Here is a 20,769-nt window from a genome sequence, read left to right on the forward strand (position 1 = left end):
CCTCAAGGAGACTGGAGAACAGTGTATTGTTATGAAGAAAGTTCCCCTCCAGGAGAAGGGAGAACTGTGTTTTATTTAAAGATTTAGAAACTGAAACGGAGCAATAAGTTCTATCCAGATGGTAGGAAAACCGTGTTTTGTTTAAACGTACAGAGGAAAAAGGATTCCTCCAGAAGATTTGAGGAACTGTATTACATTCACAAGTGGAGGCAAGAGCCAAGAAACACATACAGTTTTTATCAGTTAATTGAAAGTGTAAGGGGCGGAAATATGTCTAGACACATAATGGTGAACATTTTATTTTACGGACATCGTGACCGGATCCTTCGTTTTTTTGTTGATGCAGGCCAACCCCTCTTAGTAAGTAGGGCAAGATAGGCTTATATTTTCCTTTTGGTTGTAAATAAAAGTCTATGCCAACCACTTTACCACAACAGTATCAAGATTTGTACTTCTGCATCTTACATACCACAGTCGTGAACAACTGTATTCTGGGATAATCGATAGAATGAATGCCAGGAACCTCCGCCTCAGCTACAGCTGCTTCTCCATTTTAAGGTACTGTTTGAACCCGGTTGTTCGTTTCGTCCAGCCGCGGTGAAGGTGTGTGAAACCTTTCGCCAATCTGAGGGCTTGTCCTTCTCTACTCTTTAATCTAACTTTTCTGCTGACCAACCCCGTCCGGAACTCTTGCCAAAGACTTAACCGCAAACTACCCTTAACTGTGTGATCGTGAGCAAAAGACTTTTGTCCTATTGACTTTGGCCCTAAGCCTTTTAGATTTGATTCCATCACGGTAGTTCCTCTTTCTAGATTGCCCTGCTTACTTACCCGTTGGTGCAGCTCACTTTTTGTCTAACTTTGTCCTTCCCTCCCTTTTAAATTATTGGAGTGCCATTTTCTTCACACTTCATTTTTGAGCTTAACTTGTCCAGAATCTATTGGGAAAGGTGTGGTGTATTAAGAGTGTGATTTCTAAACTGCTTTACTTTAGTGAAATGTTTTACAACTGATGTGTAAATAAATGTATGTACCTTGAGTCAGTGTTTGTTTGAATCATAGTAATTGCTGTCCTTTGTGTAAATATTGATACTGCTCACATGCTCATGAGATAAGTCTGGCTGCTCAGCCATCGCTACCACTTTACTGTGTAGTACAGGCTTGTACCAAAGGTGAATTTGTACTGTCACTTGTAGTCTTAATTGTGTGTGGTGTTCCCAAAGGGTAATGCATATAATTCTGCCTAACACAGGCTTATCTTGATTATTATCTTCAGATCATATTAAAAATACACCTCATCTTGATTCGTCTGTAGTAGGTTTTGATGTCAGTAAATGCTTAAACATTGGTATTGAAAACATAATTCATTGCTAGCAATATGATATGATATGATAGTTTATTTATATAGCACCTATACACAATGTGTTTCAAAGCGCTTCAAGGCAAGGGAGGGAACAAGGGAAATACAATGACATTCTTGAATGCCATGAACAGTAAGGATGTGAAATTAACTATCGTACTCGGCCTGACGACATTTCAGATAGAGCAAGTGCTAAGACATAGATAAGGAAGGGAGAGGAGAGTGGGAAGGAAATGGAAACAGACAAGCGACTAACGTACTAGGCTTGAAGACATCTCTGGTAGAGCTGGAGAAAAACAAAAGGTGAGGGAGAGGGGTGCAGAAAGGGAAGGGAGGAACAAAACAAGTGACTATCGTACTAGGCCTGACAACATTTCAGATAGTGCTGGAGCGGGGAACGAGTAAGGGGAGGGAGAAGGAGACAGATGAGGTTGCTATCATACTAGGCCCAGGGACAATTCTGATAGAGTAAGTGCATAGAAGAAACTAAGGGGAGGAGGGGAGGAGATAGGAAAAGGGAGAAAGGGAGAGGAGGAGAGAACAAAGAGTAAGCAGTCAAAAAGAGTGGAGAAGCAAAAGTGGGGAGAGCAGATACAATTGCAGAAGTCAGTAGTAACACATAAAGTTGCAAGCCTAAATATTATGACATACACTTCCAGAGTTGTTGTTTGTTTCACAGAACTTCTACCTCAAAAGGGAAGCACTTACAAATATATAAAACGCAGGCTCCAACCAACTTGCCTAAGATCTTTAACATTAAATTGTGATTGCACATGGTCCACATACGTATTTTACTAAATAGAGGAAGGTCTGCATGAACAGGATTTTCTTTGAACTACTGATTGCAATCTCAATTTCCCAGACTCCTGGCGCTGCCAAAAGACCTTCTAATTTATGCACCCACATACCGCCTCTGGTGTCCTGGAAAACACTTAACCGACTGACCCTGCCTTGGGCCTCATGTTTATTACCACCAAACACATTACTAACTCCTTCTAAAGATTTTCATACAAAGAGCAAGATAACATCTGTCCCCTTGCAGGACTGTAAACCTAGCCCTGTTCGTACGCTGACCTTCTTACTAGGTAACTCATTTAAGTATGTCATACTACCTTGAATTCATTTATAACAGCTAACCATGGAGCAAGGCACCCCATTGTGTGGACTGTGTTCTTGTAGCATTCACAGTTTTAATATTGTATCCTTCTACATGCATGAAGATCTAATATGTATACATTCTAAAAGCTTGCAATACTAAACGGAACATACAATTAACTTGATTCGATTCATATGGATTTGCAATGCTGCCCCAGTTAGCGGCCAGTACCCCGTCATCAATATGGTATGCGCATCATGAATCCCTCCTCGCAATAATGGGGACCCTCCTTGACCACTCCGACACACGCACAGCAAGTTCATTCTTGGAAACCCTATCAGCATTTCACCCAAAATTATAATATGGGTCAGACCATCAATCAATCTACTGAGTAAGGTACTTCCTAATGTCTGCAATTTACCTTTGATCTAAGCCCTAAAACATCCTATGTATTGCTGTTTTCAAATGAGCACCCATTGTACCCATCCCTCATCCACTGTCATAATAAACTGTGAGTCATCAATTCACATGTGCAGTAACAACACAGGCATCATCATGTTGAGGCATATGCCTTCAAAATGTCTAGCATAAGTACTGAAGTGTCATTTTGTACACAATGTGCTGCCCCACAGAACACACAGTAAAGTCACAGAGCATGGTAAAATCCATTAAAACCAAACATGCTGGAAAAAATGCATGACAGAATGGCATGTAGGTACTACGCATTTCAGGCACACTCAAACCAAGCATTTATTAATTCATTTAGTTGCTTATAAAGCACACATTCACCAACGAGGTCATCATGGTGCTACTGGAAGAAAAGGCAGGAAAAGAGCAAACAAAACAAACATACAAATGAGAAAGAAGACACCTAAAAAAAAAGGTAAGATACTAAAAAAGAAAGGTTTTTAAGGCATAGCGAAACTGGAGTTGTCCTGTGTGGCATGCAAGGCCAGCAGGAGGGAATTCCATAGCCTTGTGGCCATCACAATAAAGACCTGCCCCCCCAGATCTAGAGTGGTGCACATGGGGGACTTGTGCCAGAAACAAAGATGCTGAGTGAAGAAAGCGAGAGGGAGCACAATGAAAGACTATTTCCTGAAGAAACTCAGGGCCTTGACCATAAAAGTACTGGTGCACCAAACAAAGTGCTTTGAAGCCCACACCTCTAGCCACTGGCAGTCAGTGCAGAGAGGTGAGAATAGGGGAGGCAGACGCATGGAATGAAGCCCCGGTCGCCTTTCTGGAAGCAGTGTTATGAAGAACCTGAGGGCGGCGGAGTAGATAAAGAGGCCGAGATAGGTACAGAGCATTAAAATGGTCCACAGAACCTGCCACCATAGATGATATCACCAATGAGTGAAGATAAGGGGGAAGATTGGGGAAGACTTTGCGGAGAGCCTTGAATTTAAAATAGATTTTCAATAAAACAGAAGGTGAAATATAGTGTTTCAAAGCCCTGTTGCTAGATTTCTCATCTAGAACACAACACAAGATGTTCACTAATGATGAAAGCCTCTTTCCTAATTGCATGCAAACACAACTTCAAGACTACCATACAGCATTGACCTGCAGCTCAAAGGACAATGTGGATGAGAGTTTTATGCCCAGGGTTTTCACAACCTTGGCATGCTTAGGCAGAAGGTCCAAGGAAGGGGGCAGATGTCTGAAGTCCATAAGACTGAGCTAAAGGCCTGGCCCACTACCAAGACTTCTGTTTTATTACCGTTAAGAAGGAGCCAATTGTTGCTCATCCAAGTGTTGACCTCCAACAGACAGGCCTGACTGTGAGCCGCTGTGTGTTGCTTTAGTAGGTAAAGTCAAATGAGTATTTGGATGTCTTCCGCATAAGAGTAACACCTACACCCTCAAAGGAGTGAATCAGCAAGACGAGAGGCTGGATATAGATATTAAAGAGAAGAGGGGAGAGAGCTGACCCCTGTGGAAGACCACAGTAGATGGGCGAGGCAGCAGAGCAGAAAGGAGCAAGCAAATTAGATTGTTACCACCCAAAGGGAAAAGACCAAAACAAGGCCAGCACCAAGCTGAGATGCCCACATGGGTGAACCCGTCCAGCAACATGGCATGATTAATGGTGTTGAAGGCTGCCGATAGATCTAACAAAACCAAGGCCCCAACACCACCCTGATCCACCAGGTGGGATAGGTCGTCCACGATGGACACCAACACAGATTACGTCCCACGCCCGTGTTGGAAACCAGATTGAAAAGGGTCTAGAAACCCAGAGTCTTCCAAGAAAGAGCAAAGTAAAGGCATCACCAGAGATTCAAGGAGTTTCATGAAGAAAGGAAGGAGAGAAATAGGATGGAAGTTAGAGAGAACAGAGGAGTCCAGAGGAGGTTTTTTTAGAAGTGGGATCACCATAGCATTCTTAAAAGAAGCAGGAACACCCAAGGACTAATCATCGGGATGATCCTCTTTAGGAGAGCCAGTGGCAAAGGGTGGGCAGGAGAAGCCGACTTGAGGGCATTAGTATTCTTCAAGATGTCCTCATCGCTAAAGATTGGAAAACATGCGTAGGTTTGCAGAGAGAGCAGTGGACTGGGTTCCATGTCATTTCATTGCCTGTAATTTCATCCCCTGTCATTTTAACATGCACATTCCATCAAAAATGCTCATTGTTATTTTTTGGCGGGGGTTCCTCCCCCCATACTCCCCTCCCACACTTATTTTTGCTATTGCCTACCCGCCCAAACCCTTATCTGCCCTTTCCCACCCCCCCTAAAAAATTTGATGAGCACATTCGATGGAATGTTCAAGGTCAAATGCCTGGGGATGAACATGCAGATGATGAAAGGACGTCATACCGTGGACTGCAGGGGCCTATAGCAAGAGGTGACTGAGACCATGAGTACACTATTTCCAGATGTATCATAGCAATTTTATCAACAAAATACTGCGCCAGAGTGTCACACAATCCTTGAGTAGACTCAAAGGTGCTGGCAACAGGTGAAGATGATTAAGACTGAACCAGCCTAAACAGTGGACGCCACACGTGAAGAAAAGTAAACAGGCTTGGCCTCAAAAACTGCCATTTGAAATACTGCAGTAGCTATGCGCAGCTCCAGACAGATAGCTGGACAGTAAGAGGTGGAGACGGGCCAGAACCGGAGAGAACCAACGCTCTGAAGAGAGCCTGCGTGGTTTGGCTTGCATCAGAAGGGCCAGTGAGTCGGCCGTAGAGGAGAAAGCTGAGTAGACTGTGGAGAAGGGAAGACCACACTAATATTGTGCTCAATATCAGAAATACAGATGGACCGTCACCTACGGTGGGGTGGGTGACTGCAGATAGGCTGCATCTCACGATGGGTTATATTCAGAGTAAAATGGATCAAAAAGTGTACAGTCCAGGCCATAGGGGTAGCTGGAAAAACTGCCACCGCCACAAGTGTGGAGAACAACATAGCTAACATATTACCCAGAACGTGAGTGGGTCCAGTAACCAGCTGAGACAATCCAAGTTCGGAGAGAGCTGAAACAAGATGAGCTGCATGGGAGTCCAATGGGTCATTCGGGTGCAAATTAAAATCACCCAGGATTATACGATCTCTAAAATGCAGATAGAACAGCACCATAGCTTCAGCAAAAGCCAGTGGAAACCAGGGGCCCACGGCCACAGGGCGATAAAGAACACAGACGTGGACTGTGCTGGTCGAAGATACGCTGATATGCAGCAGGAGAGTCTCCATTCTGATGTCCTGTTGAAAGGGAGAATGGAGCATGTGAACTGGGAGTGATGGATAAGCGCCATCCCCCATTCACTTGAGGGGGGTGGTCAAGTCGCAGAATGTGATAATCTGATGGCAGGGCCTGCACCAAGTCGGGGCTAGAGGTCTTATTGAGCCAAGTCTCTGTGACGAACAGTGGATCAGCGTGTGTTCTTGGAGCATTTAATAAAATGGGCCGTTAGCGAGCGTGCATTGAGCAGGAAGCATTTAATGTAGGTGAGCGAGCCTGAGACACCTGAGGCAGGAAGGGACAGGGTAGACCAACCTGGAGGCCACGAAGTAGATGGAGGAGCTAGTTAAGCAAGCACATTGCACGATAAAACGACACGGTTAGTCCTAGAGTTATCCGTCCATATCCAGGCTGGAGCAGAGATGGACGTACCTCGGCCAGACGTTAGCTGAAATTTGGCGCAGAGGATTATGCTTCCACTGCACCCATATGCTGTGCTGCCTATAGAGGCCATTCCTAATAGGCATAAATGATATGAACAGGAGCCAATCAGCTGTGTTCTCGTAAATACAAGCGAGAAAAGACTTGCAGCGCATGCAAGTGAGTAATAAAAGACCCATGAGGGCAGGCGGAGTCAGGTGCAAAACACGAGAACGCCCAATGAGGTAGGCAACCTCAGCCACAATAACACAGAATATAAGGAAAATAAATTCAAACTCAAGTAAAATAAAAGATTGAAAATAGAAAATAAAACAAACCTACGCTGATTGCCAAAGATGAGAACCAGACGCTCAGTCACGAACATGCTGTGTACCCAACCACAGCCTGTAAAAGGAAAGTAACAACATTCAAATAAATCAATCGAGAATGTAAAATAGAAGAGGGAACTTAAAAGCAACGCTTCCTCACCAGGATCAGCTATTAAGTATGGACAGCTATTAACTGTTCACCATCAGCATTCCCAACAGGTGCGGCCAGATAAAGTGACAGCAGTGCGTGGGCTCCAGCTCCAGGCTGAGGAGGCAGGTCATTGTCATAACATTTCACAGTGGTATACCCAGGACCACCATGACCTCCCCTGTACCTCTTCTACCCCACCACTGCAGTCCCCAACATTGCCATAGTTACGGCATAAAATATCACCCTTTAAAATGGAGCTGGTGAAAATAATGCAGTTGTTCAGTTGTATAAATGACTCACCGACATTGTAATTCTTTGCTGTTCTGGCTGCTCAGGGATGCTGCATGCTCTGGTTTGGAGTTTGTGCAGCAGGCTGCATTTGAAGTGTGCTGATGATGCGCAACAGAGGGCTGTAGGATACAGAGAAAAAAGTAACAGGGGTCAAGCAGGTGTTCCCGTGAAAGAACACTAAGAGTCAAGCAGGTGTCACAGGGGGTCTCCTGTGAAAGAGGTTGCTGAGTGTAGGGGGAGGATGCCTCAGGAATTGTATGTTCGGGTAGTGGGGGGACTACGAGGCTGTCCCTCATGAACGTGAGTTTGAGGAGAGCTGCACTTGCAGTGATGGCCCATTTGAGTATTGAGTAAGCATCAACATTCTTGAGAATTGACACTCTCTCATTTTGCAGGGTTTAGCTCAAAGGGCAGTGTTTTGGACATCAACAACATGACATAAACCAATGCCATCACCTGTATCGCCACAAACTCAACTGCCTTCCCTATCTGCTCCACCTACAACATCACAATCACGTTCACTATCTTGCATGGCTTCCACTATCACTTATACCTGTGTCTCTACCCCCTGCACAAGCATCACGTTACAGTATTTGTCCAGGAGTCAGGAATACAGCAGGATACCTGACAAGAATTAATCAGCCAGGGTGCACCTACCCACTTTCATCCCCTTGATTGCACTCCCTCCATTGCCGTCTCCACTAGCCATATCAGTCGAGGAGATGAGCCTCTTGCAGCGCAGAAAGGCTAACTCGTTTGGGAAGGAAGCAGATGAGAAAATTGGCACATGTGCCCAGTGTGACGTAGGGGGCAGGAATCCTAAGAACATCAGCAAATCACTGATGATGATGAGGATGAAAATGTCCTTGAAGTTATTGCTGGTGCAGATAGACCCACTCATGGCTCAACATTACCACCCACAGGAGCAGAACGCAAAGATGCAAGAGCTGCTGCGGACCTAACACCCTATTACAAACACTAGGTCTCTCCACAATGGAACCGAGGCAGGACACACAGTATGAAATCATCACACAGTCAATGGAGGAACTGCAAAGCATCAGCAATGAAATAGCAGTAGTGATAACTAATCTCCAGAGCCTGTCGTCATGCCCAATTGTTTCACTCACCTCCCTGGCATCATGGACTGGATGAAATTCTCTCATGAACAACAGACTGCCTAGGATAGGTCTACGGTTACCCCCACCCCCAGTCTCCACTACCACGAGCCCCTATTATAGGCCCTCTAGAACTGCCAGTCTCCATTTGCAACTTCACCGACCTCAGGGTAAAAGCGGTTCCTCCACTGTCTGTGTGATGACCTTTTCTTGTGTGTCCTGCCTCTGTTATCTGCAGGATAATGAAGTTAGGTGGGTATATACTGTCACTGGGAAATGGTATAGATTTTGGGGGATTAAGGAGGGCCTGCATTGGGGTTTATACGAATTTGCCTGAACCTAATATATATATATATATATATATATATATATATATATATATATATATATATATATATATTTATAATTATGTATAGTTATGTTAGGGGGTGATGCCTTCACTGGGGTTTAGTTTTTTTTTTTTAAAGTGCACACATATTCCCTATTACAAATAGAATAAAATAATATTTTTTGACAGAGTATGGACAGTCTGTATGTTTGTAATCTATAATCTTAAAAATTTAAATAAAGTTGGTAAAAAATAAAATAAACAGTGGCCATATGAACATAATGGGAACCAAAGCACATCTCACTGAGTCTTTTACAAACTCATCCAGGTTGGACACCACACAACTAAAGGGACTGAAATTAATACTAAAAGGAAATGTAAACTGTCTTACTCATCTCCCCGCATATCAATCATCAATAACTTCACTAGCAGAGGGTACCCAACTCCTCCCCCCATTTATACGTTCTCCTCATTTTAGCCTCATTTTTCTTCTCTCTCTTCTCTCCATCTAACTGACTGTCCAGTGAAATCACGTGTCACTTTACACTACACAAAATCATCTCAAATGCATAATAAGAAAATAAGAAGGCAAAGAAAAACATAATACAATCTTGAGACAATCTAAAACATGTTTAAAACAATTAAGTGAAATAAATAACTCCATATTAATGAACCAGAATCCCCAAAATACATGAACAAATTAAGTGGTCTGGCATAAAACATGATATTGATGTTTAAGCATCTCTTAATTTATCTGCACCTTTCAATCAGTGAATATGGGAAAGGCACAAAGAAAAGAGTTCTACACATTTCAACAACAACAATAATGAATAGTAGTACCATAATAACAACCTTTGAACAGTGCTAACTGCACTAGGATACTAATCTTAGCACACAAAGTAGAGGAAAGAAATACACAAGAGTGAGGCGTCCTTCCATAAGATGATTTCGAAAGAGAAAGAGTTTTCTAAAAGAGAGAAGCACTCTAATAGGCATGCAAGGAAGGGGAAACATCAAGTTAAGACAACCGATAAGTGACTCTAATGTTGAAAGATGTAAAATACCACTATATTGTGTTGATGTCTGAGGCTTATCTGGAGTAGAAATTATGAAGCTTCATATACATTGATAAACCCATCTCAGAGAATGAAAACATTAATTTAAATGAATCATTGTACATCCAAATATATATAAAATTAAACAATAGAAGTAAAACACCATTATCATATCAACTGGATTAACAAGTTAATCACTGGTGCCGAAGATGACCAATCTTCCAAATAAACCTACCAGATAGAATACCATAAAATATTTAATGTTAGCACTATTCGCCCAGATGTGTATGATTTCAGTCATAATGTGTTGCATAAATAGCAGTATAGTGCTGTGTTGTTATGATTTTCAATAAAACAGAAGGTGAAACACAGTGTTTCAAAGCCCTGTTGCTACATATCTCATCCAGAACACAACACACAATCTTCTAATGAGGTTACATCACTAATGATGAAAGTCTCTTTCCTCATTGCATGCAAACAAAACTTCAAGTATTCAACAAGTAAGCCGGCTGTCACAATGAAACTTCAACTTTGCAGAAAATCAAGCAAATACTACAAAATGCAAGCTTAGCCCACCATCTCGCAGTGCTAACTATAATCCACCACCATCATCTTTTACGTCCCGTCTCAGCAGAGTGTCATGTGTAAACTCAATGTAATCTCATAGAGCTCTCTCTTTGAATGGTTACAGTTAACTTGATTAGGTTATTGAGGTTAGTGTGTGGCAGAGTGTTACAGTGTTCACTGTTACTCCAAGTCTGCTAGTCTCTGAGGTTAGTGTGTGGTAGAGTGTTACAGTGTTCACTGCCACTGCAAGTCTGCTAGTCTTTTCTCCATACCTGTTGCTGAAGGTGGAGCCTCGTTTCATCTATCCTACCTGGAGCAGAGTGGAGGCAAAGTGTGTGGTAGAGTGTTATGGTGTACACTGCTACTGCAAGTCTGCTGGCCTCTTTTACATACCTGTTGCTAAAGGTGGAGCCTCGCAACATCTACCCTGCCTGGAGTGGAGCCGTGGTGGCGTGTGTGGCAGAGTGTTACAGTGTTGCAGTGGAGTGAGGAGTGGGACCGAGGAGGAGAAATAAAATGAAAAATCTAAGCCGTCTAAAATTACTCTGGAGCAACAGCAAATTCGGGATCTCGCACCCATCAGCAAGTCAAGATTCTGTATGCTGCATTAACGTCGACGGCAAACAACAGCCAGGTAAATCCCCCCACCCCTTCGGTTCTTTTTACAGAAAATGACATGAGGCAGTGGTTAATCTCCGATTTACATTTGGTACTTATCTTTGCTGTAGATCGGTTTGGGGGGAGTCTAATGAGAAGCACAATCTTAGGTGATACCCTGACAGTGAACATGGCCCACAAAGGTCTGCCAACGGTCCGGGTACGATTTTTGCCACAGGCCTTAACCATAGTAAAGAGCTAAGGCCAGTGTGGAGTGTGCAGCAATGCTGTACCCCCTTAATAGACTCAACAGACTCTAGATTGAAGATTGAGGGTTGGCAGTTATGCAGTGAGCATTGCTAAGGAGTTGAAAGGTGATTCACTGACTATGCAGTGTTGACGCTCAACATCCAGCATGCCGAATCTTGTGGATTGTTCAGAGGTATTAGGTTCTAATGAGGCCATAATGACACTTAAACGGCAGGCATCACCAGATCATTGTGTGAATCCACAATCGTCTTCGATTAGGAGGTTAAATCTGGACATCGCAGAGCTAAAAATTAACGCTGCCTTGAAAACAAATGGGAACAAATATAGTTCCACTACAAGGTCTCAGCAAAGAAGACCAAAGAAGAGGAGGAGATTGGAATTACCAGAAAATCTGCAATACGATGAGAGTAACATGGAGGGAGCGACCGAGGATCTTCACCCTGGAGGGTCAAATTGGTAGTCCTTGTGTTATGAAAAAAGAAAACTACTGAAGACTCCCGAGATCCAAGAACATCAAACATGAAGAAGAAGGGCACTCATGGTCTCGACATCTTCAGAATCTTCGGAGGATGAGGCTATTGATTTGGCCCCACCGTCGCCAGGACCAGACATGAAAGCCTGCCTATCAACAGAGGCGGCAAACTCCCTACAGAATAACATAATGGCAGCATTAGCGATCTCATTTGCCACCTTCTCTAAATTATATGAATCGCTAAATGACACAATAAGAGATCAATCTACCTTGCTAGCCATGGTCTGCTTCAAAATGATATTTTTGGAGACCTTAACAGCTGCAACTCAATGAAGAGTGGAAAGGAGGCTGAGACGTCAGTTCAGTGGCAGGGCAGATTGGGCGATATGGTGCGAGGGGAAACGGCAGATAAGAATATGATGATGGAAGCTTTATTGGCAGATTGTAAGTGGATGAGAACTCAACTTAAGAAAGACACTTGTTGTGGAGAAGGGTCTGAATAGAAACAGGAGGACAGGGGTCAGACTAAGCAATAGCGGGCCAAACCTCCTAAGAAAGGACCAACGGTTGGTGATTATGGCACCAATCAAGGAAATCCCAAAGTTATGGCAGAAATGCAGCAACTTAGCCCTGAATTGGTAGAGATATATGGGACTTTGTCAGGAGAGGAAAATCCTGTGGAGAATCAACAAGAGATCCAAAAAACAGGACATGATGTCTTTGTGCTACTTGACTCACGTAGCAAAAGCGTGGATGGTCAAATGGCATTGCAACCTTCTAACATAACGCTTTTCCTATATTTGAGAACCAGAAGGTTTTGATCCAGGAGAAAAATTGGCCCAAGGCTGTGAATCCACCCTTCTTATCAAAGAAATCAAAACATATTCAAATGGGGGTGAAACCGAAATCAAACGGCTCAAGAGCATCCCTGTGAAATCTGACAACACCACCGGCGATGAGGCAAGAACAGCCTCCACAAACTGGATTAAATAGAAGTCAGTAAACACACACAGGAATAGTGGTGGGTGTAACCTGTACACAATCCCTACACTTTTCACACACACAATCGTACAGGTAGACTTAACTCATTCTTATTTTCATATTACATTAAATCCAAAGTAGCTCACCCTACAATCATGCTAACTGGGCCCTCCAGGGGAAAGTTACCCTAGTCAACGGTGATGGGCTGCCTATCTCGTGTGAAGGGACAGAAGGAGGCTGACCCTATTGCTCTCAATAAATAAAAAAAATACACATTGGGACATTCACACTATGTCCAGAGTGGTAAGTTCCAAGAGGGACCCATATCTCTTTATCCACCCTGTTCCTAAAAATTGAAGTTAATAAAATCATTAAAAACGTGTGTGTGCACTACTAACGTTCACTGCTTAAAAAATAAGGTGTCCCTTTAATGACGAGAGATTCCCTAATTCACTTGAGCAACCGGTTTCAGTGGTATGGGTAGTGGAAACCATTTTCTCCAGGGCATCTTGTGTTGCAGTATACACCAGTAGACTGCTATCTGGTGGGCACAGCAGCTGCAGGGGGACCTAAAGGGGTTGAGTACAAAGGGAAACCCAAATTGTCAGTGCAGCGACCATATGTTAATGTTGTCTACTCATAGTCTTCTTAAAGGATTGGACACAAAGTAGCCCCGACTCTTGTAAATATCCTTACCCCAGTGGGGAGCCCGAGGTGAAGGTGCCACCCCCAATCAGTAGGGCGGCCTCTCTTTCTCTCTGTGTGGCTTGCATCTCTTAGTATCAAGACCCACTGCATACGATCACACATTCAGTATGTTAGGCTAGCTTGAGGGTTCAATTACATTTCTTTTTTTCATTATATGTCAGTTAAATGTGATAGGGTCTATAAAAATGCTAAAACTAGCGAGTGAGATGATCATCTGCTTCTGTTTTTTAAGCCCTTCAAATGTACCCTTAATATCTATTTTTCAGGTGCACGAGATCCACGATAGGAGACGCTGCACGGCAGCAGTCGCATTATGCGCCATCATCTCCCAGATCTCCTAAGTACTGATTCTATTGTCTGTTTTGCCAGTGCATGTGCGCGCATGTGGGAAGGCAAGTCCAGGCCATGACTGAGGCCTCCATCTTGGAGGGTGTCCCTGACTGAACAAAGCCAAGCAGGGAATGCTCTCAAATTAAATTAAATTGCTCTAATAACATTGCACAGGCGATTGTAATCTCAATCCCGTGTGGTGTGGCTCTTCTAGTGTATATGGAGCTACTATGGCAAATTGACACATTTTGGGTGGCACAGTGATGATATTGCCTCTGCGACTGTTTATCTACATTGTGTATTTCACAGTGCATCTCACAATTCCTTGCCTACTGGATGCTGGCAGATTACGCTCTGTAAGGCTAGTAAACTACCAGAATCCGTTGTCATGACAACCAATGTCTCAAGAGTGTCACGTCTGGCATGTGTGCCTGAGTCCATAGGATCTAGTTTACTGGCTGTCAGAGCCCTGCTCAGTGGGGCTCATGTGGGATTACATGCAGACCCGATGCAGGTCCTCTGCTGAATTTGTCGCCCTGGGACACAACTCAATTTTATGGTGGCATGGAAATCTATCCCCTGTGTATTTCCAAAGAGTCTGCTAGGTGCATGCAGACTGCACTGCATGGGAGCTCATGCTACCGGCACCCACTGTCAGTATGATGCCTGTGCCATGAGTGTGTGCACTAACATGTATGCCTAGATCCATAGTGTCAGAGTAACTGGCTATCAGAGCCGAACAGTAGGGGGCTCAAGTACAGTTGCATGCAATTATTTACTACCCAAACCCATTTCCCTCCATGGTGTACCCACAAACTGTGGGGATGCGGTGGCATACATATATGCAGTGCTATGGTAGTTCCATCTGCTGAGGAGTAAATGATGTATCCAGTCATTCACTCACCTAGCACAATTGACCATAAGTGGGAGTTACTAGATGGTGACCAATGTTTGCCAACTAGTAGGTTCATGTAATCCCAACCTGTCTGTTCATAGGAAAAAGATCCAGAGCTGCTCCCTTTTGTATAGCAATGGATGTAGATCTCCTCCTCTCCTTGGGACCACAATTTTTTCTGAGACGGTTCAGGTGAAGTCTGTATGGGTGCGCCCCTTGAGTTTGAAGTGTTACACCAATGGGGCAGTGTTTTTTTGTTGTCCTTATACATGATCTATCTTCCCCAATTCGTAATCTGATGGGTCTGGTGGTCATGCCTACATATCTCAGATTACACGGGCACGTCATAATGTATATCACATTGCTGCTGTTGCAATTAGTGAAGAACCTCTGGTGCCAGGGATAATGCCAGCCTATTTCAATTGTCATGCTTCTCTTAGTCTGTGGGCACACACTGCATTGACCACATGGGACATGTCCCAGTGGGCTTTATGGGTTCCATAGGGTGTTGGCCGATCTATGCTGTGTACCCTTGTATGTACGTACCAAGGTATCATAAAGGTTCCTTCTTCGTTTCATAGCAAACCTCAGTAAGCCTGTGTTGGTTGTACCTACATTCAAGAGCGGCCATAGTTTAATCACTTCCTTTTTCAGTTGGTTAATCAAAGGAGAGTAGTTAAATACTGCAGTCATGATGACAGAGTTTTATTTCCTGCTCCTGTGTTGTTTCAGGGTAACATCTCTAGGGATGTTCCATGCCCTCTTTCTCACACGTCGTACTGTTGATTTAGGATATCCCCTGATGCTCAGTTTATGAGCCAGATTGGTTGACTGTTGATCGTAGTGCTGCAAGGCAGAACAGTTCCTCCAATATTGGAGGAACTGACCAAAAGGAAAGTTCTCGGGAAGGCTCTTGGTGTAGTAACTATGAAAGAGCAACAATGAGTTCTTATCTCTGGATTTATGATAGACAGTGCTTTTCATCCTTCTATCATCGACCCTAAGTAACAGGTCCAGGAAGTTCACAGTTGATCCACTGCTAGTTTCAATATGGATTATTAATGTTGTCAATGGTTGTTACTTCAAGGTCACCACTAAGAGGTTTGCAAGGCTGGGTGCAACAGTTGCACACATGTCGGTACCTGATATCTGTTCATAAAATTCAGTTTCGTACATAAAGTAACTTTTAGTTTGTGCAATTTGTGTGAGCTACATGATTAAAGTGACTGGGATGTCTATTGCTGGTAGCCGTTCTCTCAGAATTGTGTCTATCACTGTCAGTGTGGCTTCATGTAGGATCCTGGTGTACAGAGACTCTATGTCGAGCGCGACTACGAATTGTCCAGTGGGGGGGGGGGCAAAGTTAGGTCTTTAGTCAAGTCTAAGACCACTGTAGTGTCCTTGATACTCTCGGGTTTGGGTGTGTAACAAATGCTATAAATAGATAAATAAATAAACAAATAAATAAATACAAAATGATTTCATTTCAATGACATCTGGTTTCAGAAAAAGGTCCACAAATTGTGATAGCAGTTACAAAATGGATCCAATACCTGAGACAATGGGTCTCCCAGGTGGAGGATTCAGTCCTTTGTGGACTTTCGGTAGCGCATAGAAGGCTGGACACTTTGCATGGTCAGGAAGCAAAAATGTGTGTTACTTTGTGCTAATGTAGCCCTCTAGCAATGCATCATCCACAATGGTTCTAATTAATAGTTTGATACGTGCTGTCGGGTCACTGCCTAATCTCCCGTAGTTACTCCAGTCATCCAGTAGGGTTCTCACCATGTTGTGGTAGTCAGCTATGTTCATGATCACTGTCGCCCCACCTCTATCAGTTGATTTAATGATAATGCTCTCATCTGTGGTCAAGCTTTTTTTGAGAGCTGCCTTGTCTCTGCCATAGAAGTTGTTAAGTCACTGTGCTTGATTACTTTCCAATTCGTCCAGTTTCTTTAGGAGGGCTTTCTCAAAAGTAATTCATTCAGTGGTAATTCCTCCCAGAGGTGGATAAAATGTAGACTTAATTCTCAGATCTGTGGCGCTTGGTGCAGCTTCAAAAACCTTGTCTCCAAAGAATTGTTTCAAACGTATCTTCTGTACCAGTTGTGCAATCTCTATCCTGGTCTGGAACGGATCGTGTGTAGCTGTGGGTACAAAAGATAAACCCTTTTCTAAAAGGGTCATCTGGTCCTCGTTCAGGACAGCATCAGACAAGTTCAAAATGTGGGAGGAGTGGATTGTCATACTCAAATTTCTGTTGGATACAACTGGATTAGATCTGTTCAAGGTAATTGATTGTATTGTTGGCTGCAACGGTGTCCCCTGCTGTGGGTTATCCGTGGCGACTGGTCTTGCCAACGGTCTTGCCATCTCGCTCTTCTTGTGGCTCTTCCTCGGCTGCGATGTAGCTACATATAAACAAGAAGAGCCACACCACACAGGATTGAGATTACAACCACCCGTGCAACGAGAACATTCCCACATGGCTCTGTTCAGCCAGGTACACTCTCCAAGATGGAGGCTCCAGTTATGGCCTGGACTTGCCTTTCCACATGTGTGCGTGTGCACCGGGAAAACAAAGAATTCAATCAGTACTTAGAAGATTTGGGAGATGCTGGCGCGTAATGCATCTACTGCCACATGGTATCTCCTATTGTGGATCGTGTGTTAGACAACAGAAAAATAGACGGTAAGGGGACATCTGAAGGGCTTGAAACATGGATGATCATCTCACCTGCTAGTCTAAGCTTTCTTATAGACACTGTGACATTTAACTAACTTATAATGAAAAAAAGAAATGTAATTGAGCCCACAACCTAGCCTAATATAATGAATGTGTGATTGGATGCAGGGGGTCTTGATACTAAGAGAAGCAAGACACAGAGAGAGAAAGAGAGGCCACCCTACGGATTGGGTGTGTCACCTTCACCTGTTGCTTCCCGCTGGGGTAAGGATATTTACAAGAGTCAGGGTTACTATGAGTAGACAACATTAATAAATGCAGTAGAACAAGGTGGTCCAGAAGGCCACTATGACCACCAGCGCTGATGCCAGTTAATATGATTGTAAATACGGCAGCGTTCAACTGAAAATTTGAGGGTGCCTAGACCAAGAACCCTCAGTAAGGAACAAGGTAAGTATGATCAGTGAACTGCGCCAATAATTCTAGGGAATAATTAACGCGTTCTCCCTTGTATACAGTTTGTTGCCGGAAGGCTGTCTGCCATAATTAGTCAATTGCAGTTGCAATTAATATTAAGTTCTGGAATTGTTCCCTAGAATTATTCGCACCATTGATTACTCACCTTGGACGAGGTTTTTGGCCTCAGAAGAAGAGCTTTGCTCGAAACACGTGTCAGGCTGTGGAATGGAATTAAAAATATAATTCAATTGTTTGATGTATTATTTGTAAAATTGGCGCAGTTCACTGATCATACTTACCTTGAACATTAATAAATGGTCGCTACACTGACAATTCAGGTTCTCCTTTGTCCTCCCCCCATTTATGTCCCCCTGCAGGTGCTGTGCCCACCAGATAGCAGTCTACTGGCATATTCTGCAACACGAGAGGCCCTGAAGAAAGTGGTTTCAACTACCCATACCACTGAAACCGTCCAAGTGAATTAGGGGATCTCCAGTCATTAAAGGGACACCCTAGTTTTGAAGCAGTGCATGTTGGTTTGTTTGTTTATTGATTTCTATGGCACACCAAACCCAGAGGTATCTGGGTGCATTTACAGAAGGTTACTCGTATACTTTAGGCATAGAGTTCAATAGTTACAGTTATTTACAAGATAATACAATGAGAATATACATGGTAATATGCAGGATAAAGCAAAAGGGTACAGATGAAAATCACACATTTAACAGCCAAAGGCAATGTTTACAGCGCCAGGGAGGTCATATACCCACAGTCGAGCATGGCTTGGACTATCCTGGGTGTGTCAGAGTTCCTTTGCTATGAGCCATTTTATGGTATTTCGCCTAAGGTTAGAGAAGGATTGGTCTGCACATGCAAATTAAAGGTTGGTAGTGCACATGCAAGTTTTTAATGATTTTATTAAATTTCTAGTAACAGAGCAGATAAAGAGATTGGAGTCCATGTTAGAACTCACCACTCTGGACACAGTGCAAAGTGTCCCAGTGTGTATATTGTTTTGATTATTGAGAACAATAGGGTTAGCCTCCTTCTGTCCCCTCAACCTAGATAGGTGGCCCATCACCGTCGACAAGGATAGCTTTCCCCTGGAGGGCACAGTTAGCATGGTTAGAGGGCGGGCTAGTTTAAATAGGAGTCAGCCCATAAAAAGGGTGTATACTGAAGGAATTGCTCAATCTAAGGAGACATTTGTGGCAGAGGATTGAGAAATCAGTGTGAAATGCAGGCAAGAAGAGATGGACTTAACCAATCTTTTAGAATGTATATCGATGAAGGGTTTCGTAGACCCTAACATGGATGATACTATAACCTAAGTGAAGAAACCGGGGACTTGCGATGCAAAATATGATCATGTTGATGAGCAACAGCAATCCTTTCAAACCTTGGAACAAAAACTGAAAAAAAAAGCAAATGGACAAATCTACCAGCCACTCAAGGGCAATGAAAAAGTGCAGCAATAATAGAGAATCAACCCAGTAGAAGGAAATATACAGAGGTACTTAGAAAGCCTCAGAGTGGAATCACCATTAGCCTAGAAAGGCTTTTCCAGGTGAAAGATAATTTGATCCTCAATAGAAGAAATGTGCTAAAACCCATCCACCATCTACCCGTTAATATACATAAACTCAGATTATATCCGGGTCATTCAATCTGTAAATGAGAATCACATGGATTGGGTTATTCTACATTTAAGGACTGAACCAGTAAAGACCACCCTGATGGAAGCAGAAAATGATTTTCTGCCCTTGGGGTTTGAGATGAGTGAGACTTATGACAAGACCATGGGCCTCATTACACAGTAGGCGGAGAATTATGGTGCTATTAGCGCCATGGTTCATGCCGGTAAAATACCGGCACCGCCTTGGTGGGAAGGGGAATTACCGCCCCATTCCAAGGTTGGCGGAGCGGTAATTCCCCCTTCCACCATTGCCCTTCCCCATTCCCATTTTTGCCCCATAGCGCTCTATGGGAATGGGGAAGGCGCTAATTTGCGGTACCGTAATTAGCTCCACTGGTCCCTTTGCGGGTTGGTTTTTAACGCCTGCAAAAAGCAGGCGTTAAATTCCCCAACCCGCAAAGGGACCTCGTAGTAAGGCGGTAAGGATTTACCGGTACCGGTAAAATACCGGTACCGGTAAACCCTTACCGCCTACCTTGTAATGAGGCCCTATGAGCCAAAATAAATTTCCAGGAAAAATTCAACGTGCAGACTTGATTCGAAAAGAGAATGCATTTGACTTATCAAGAACAGATCTTTCGAACCTGTGCCTCCTGAGAGTGGTGTTTGATTGTTCAAATTTCCATCATGAAGTTTTAAGGTATTCGAATAATGGAAGGGTGGCGTCGGAGTTGGCACAAGAGCAGTCTTGGTTGGTGGGAGCCATGGCACCCCCTTTAAAAAATAAATGCCAATGGGCACCAAAAGGAAACCGTCTACGGATGACTTCCTGCAACACACCGGGATTCACACACCTTTTTAATGACAAAAATCTGGGATTGGGGGTGTACGATATCCTATATCTCGAGGAGACTTGGATAAGGTCAAAGCCCCCTTGCAAGGGATACACCTGCTACCTCAATCCAGTGAAGAAAGGTGTTGTAGGCAAACCACATTCAGATCTGCTGACACTGATAAAAGTGGGAAAAGGGCTCATTGTGAAGCAAGTGCACAATTCCTCCCTCCACATACACAAGTTGATACTTGAGACAGAGGGGAAATAACTGATGATATTGTTTAATTTGTACCGGAATGTGGTGATGTGTGGGGAACGACTATATCTCGACAAGTTGATGAGGATGCTGGATGAGATCTATGTTTTGTGGAATGACCCACATGTTGTCATTTGTGGTGACTTAAACATCAAATGTCGGGTTACCTATGAGTGGCTTGGCCCTCTCTAAGTGGGCTCGCCAGTGGATGAGCGGTGGTGGTGACAGAGGTT

At 43.5% G+C, this 20,769-nt stretch overlaps 1 protein-coding gene across 4 annotated transcripts in view; it reads right to left on the reverse strand.

Moving 5' to 3' along the window:
- The window catches only part of HRH1 (histamine receptor H1), a 1,870,597-nt gene that overhangs the window by 867,337 nt on the left and 982,491 nt on the right, over positions 1–20,769 (reverse strand). For all 4 annotated transcript variants that reach the window (XM_069643929.1, XM_069643927.1, XM_069643928.1 and 1 more), the window contains one exon: positions 7,356–7,465. The gene's annotated coding sequence lies outside the window, so the exon portion shown is untranslated. The remainder of the gene's footprint in view (positions 1–7,355; positions 7,466–20,769) is intronic.

Source organism: Ambystoma mexicanum, chromosome 2p (genome assembly GCF_040938575.1).
Source record: "Ambystoma mexicanum isolate Mex_15411 chromosome 2p, UKY_AmexF1_1, whole genome shotgun sequence".
In the NCBI taxonomy this organism is placed as follows: Eukaryota; Metazoa; Chordata; class Amphibia; order Caudata; family Ambystomatidae; genus Ambystoma; species Ambystoma mexicanum.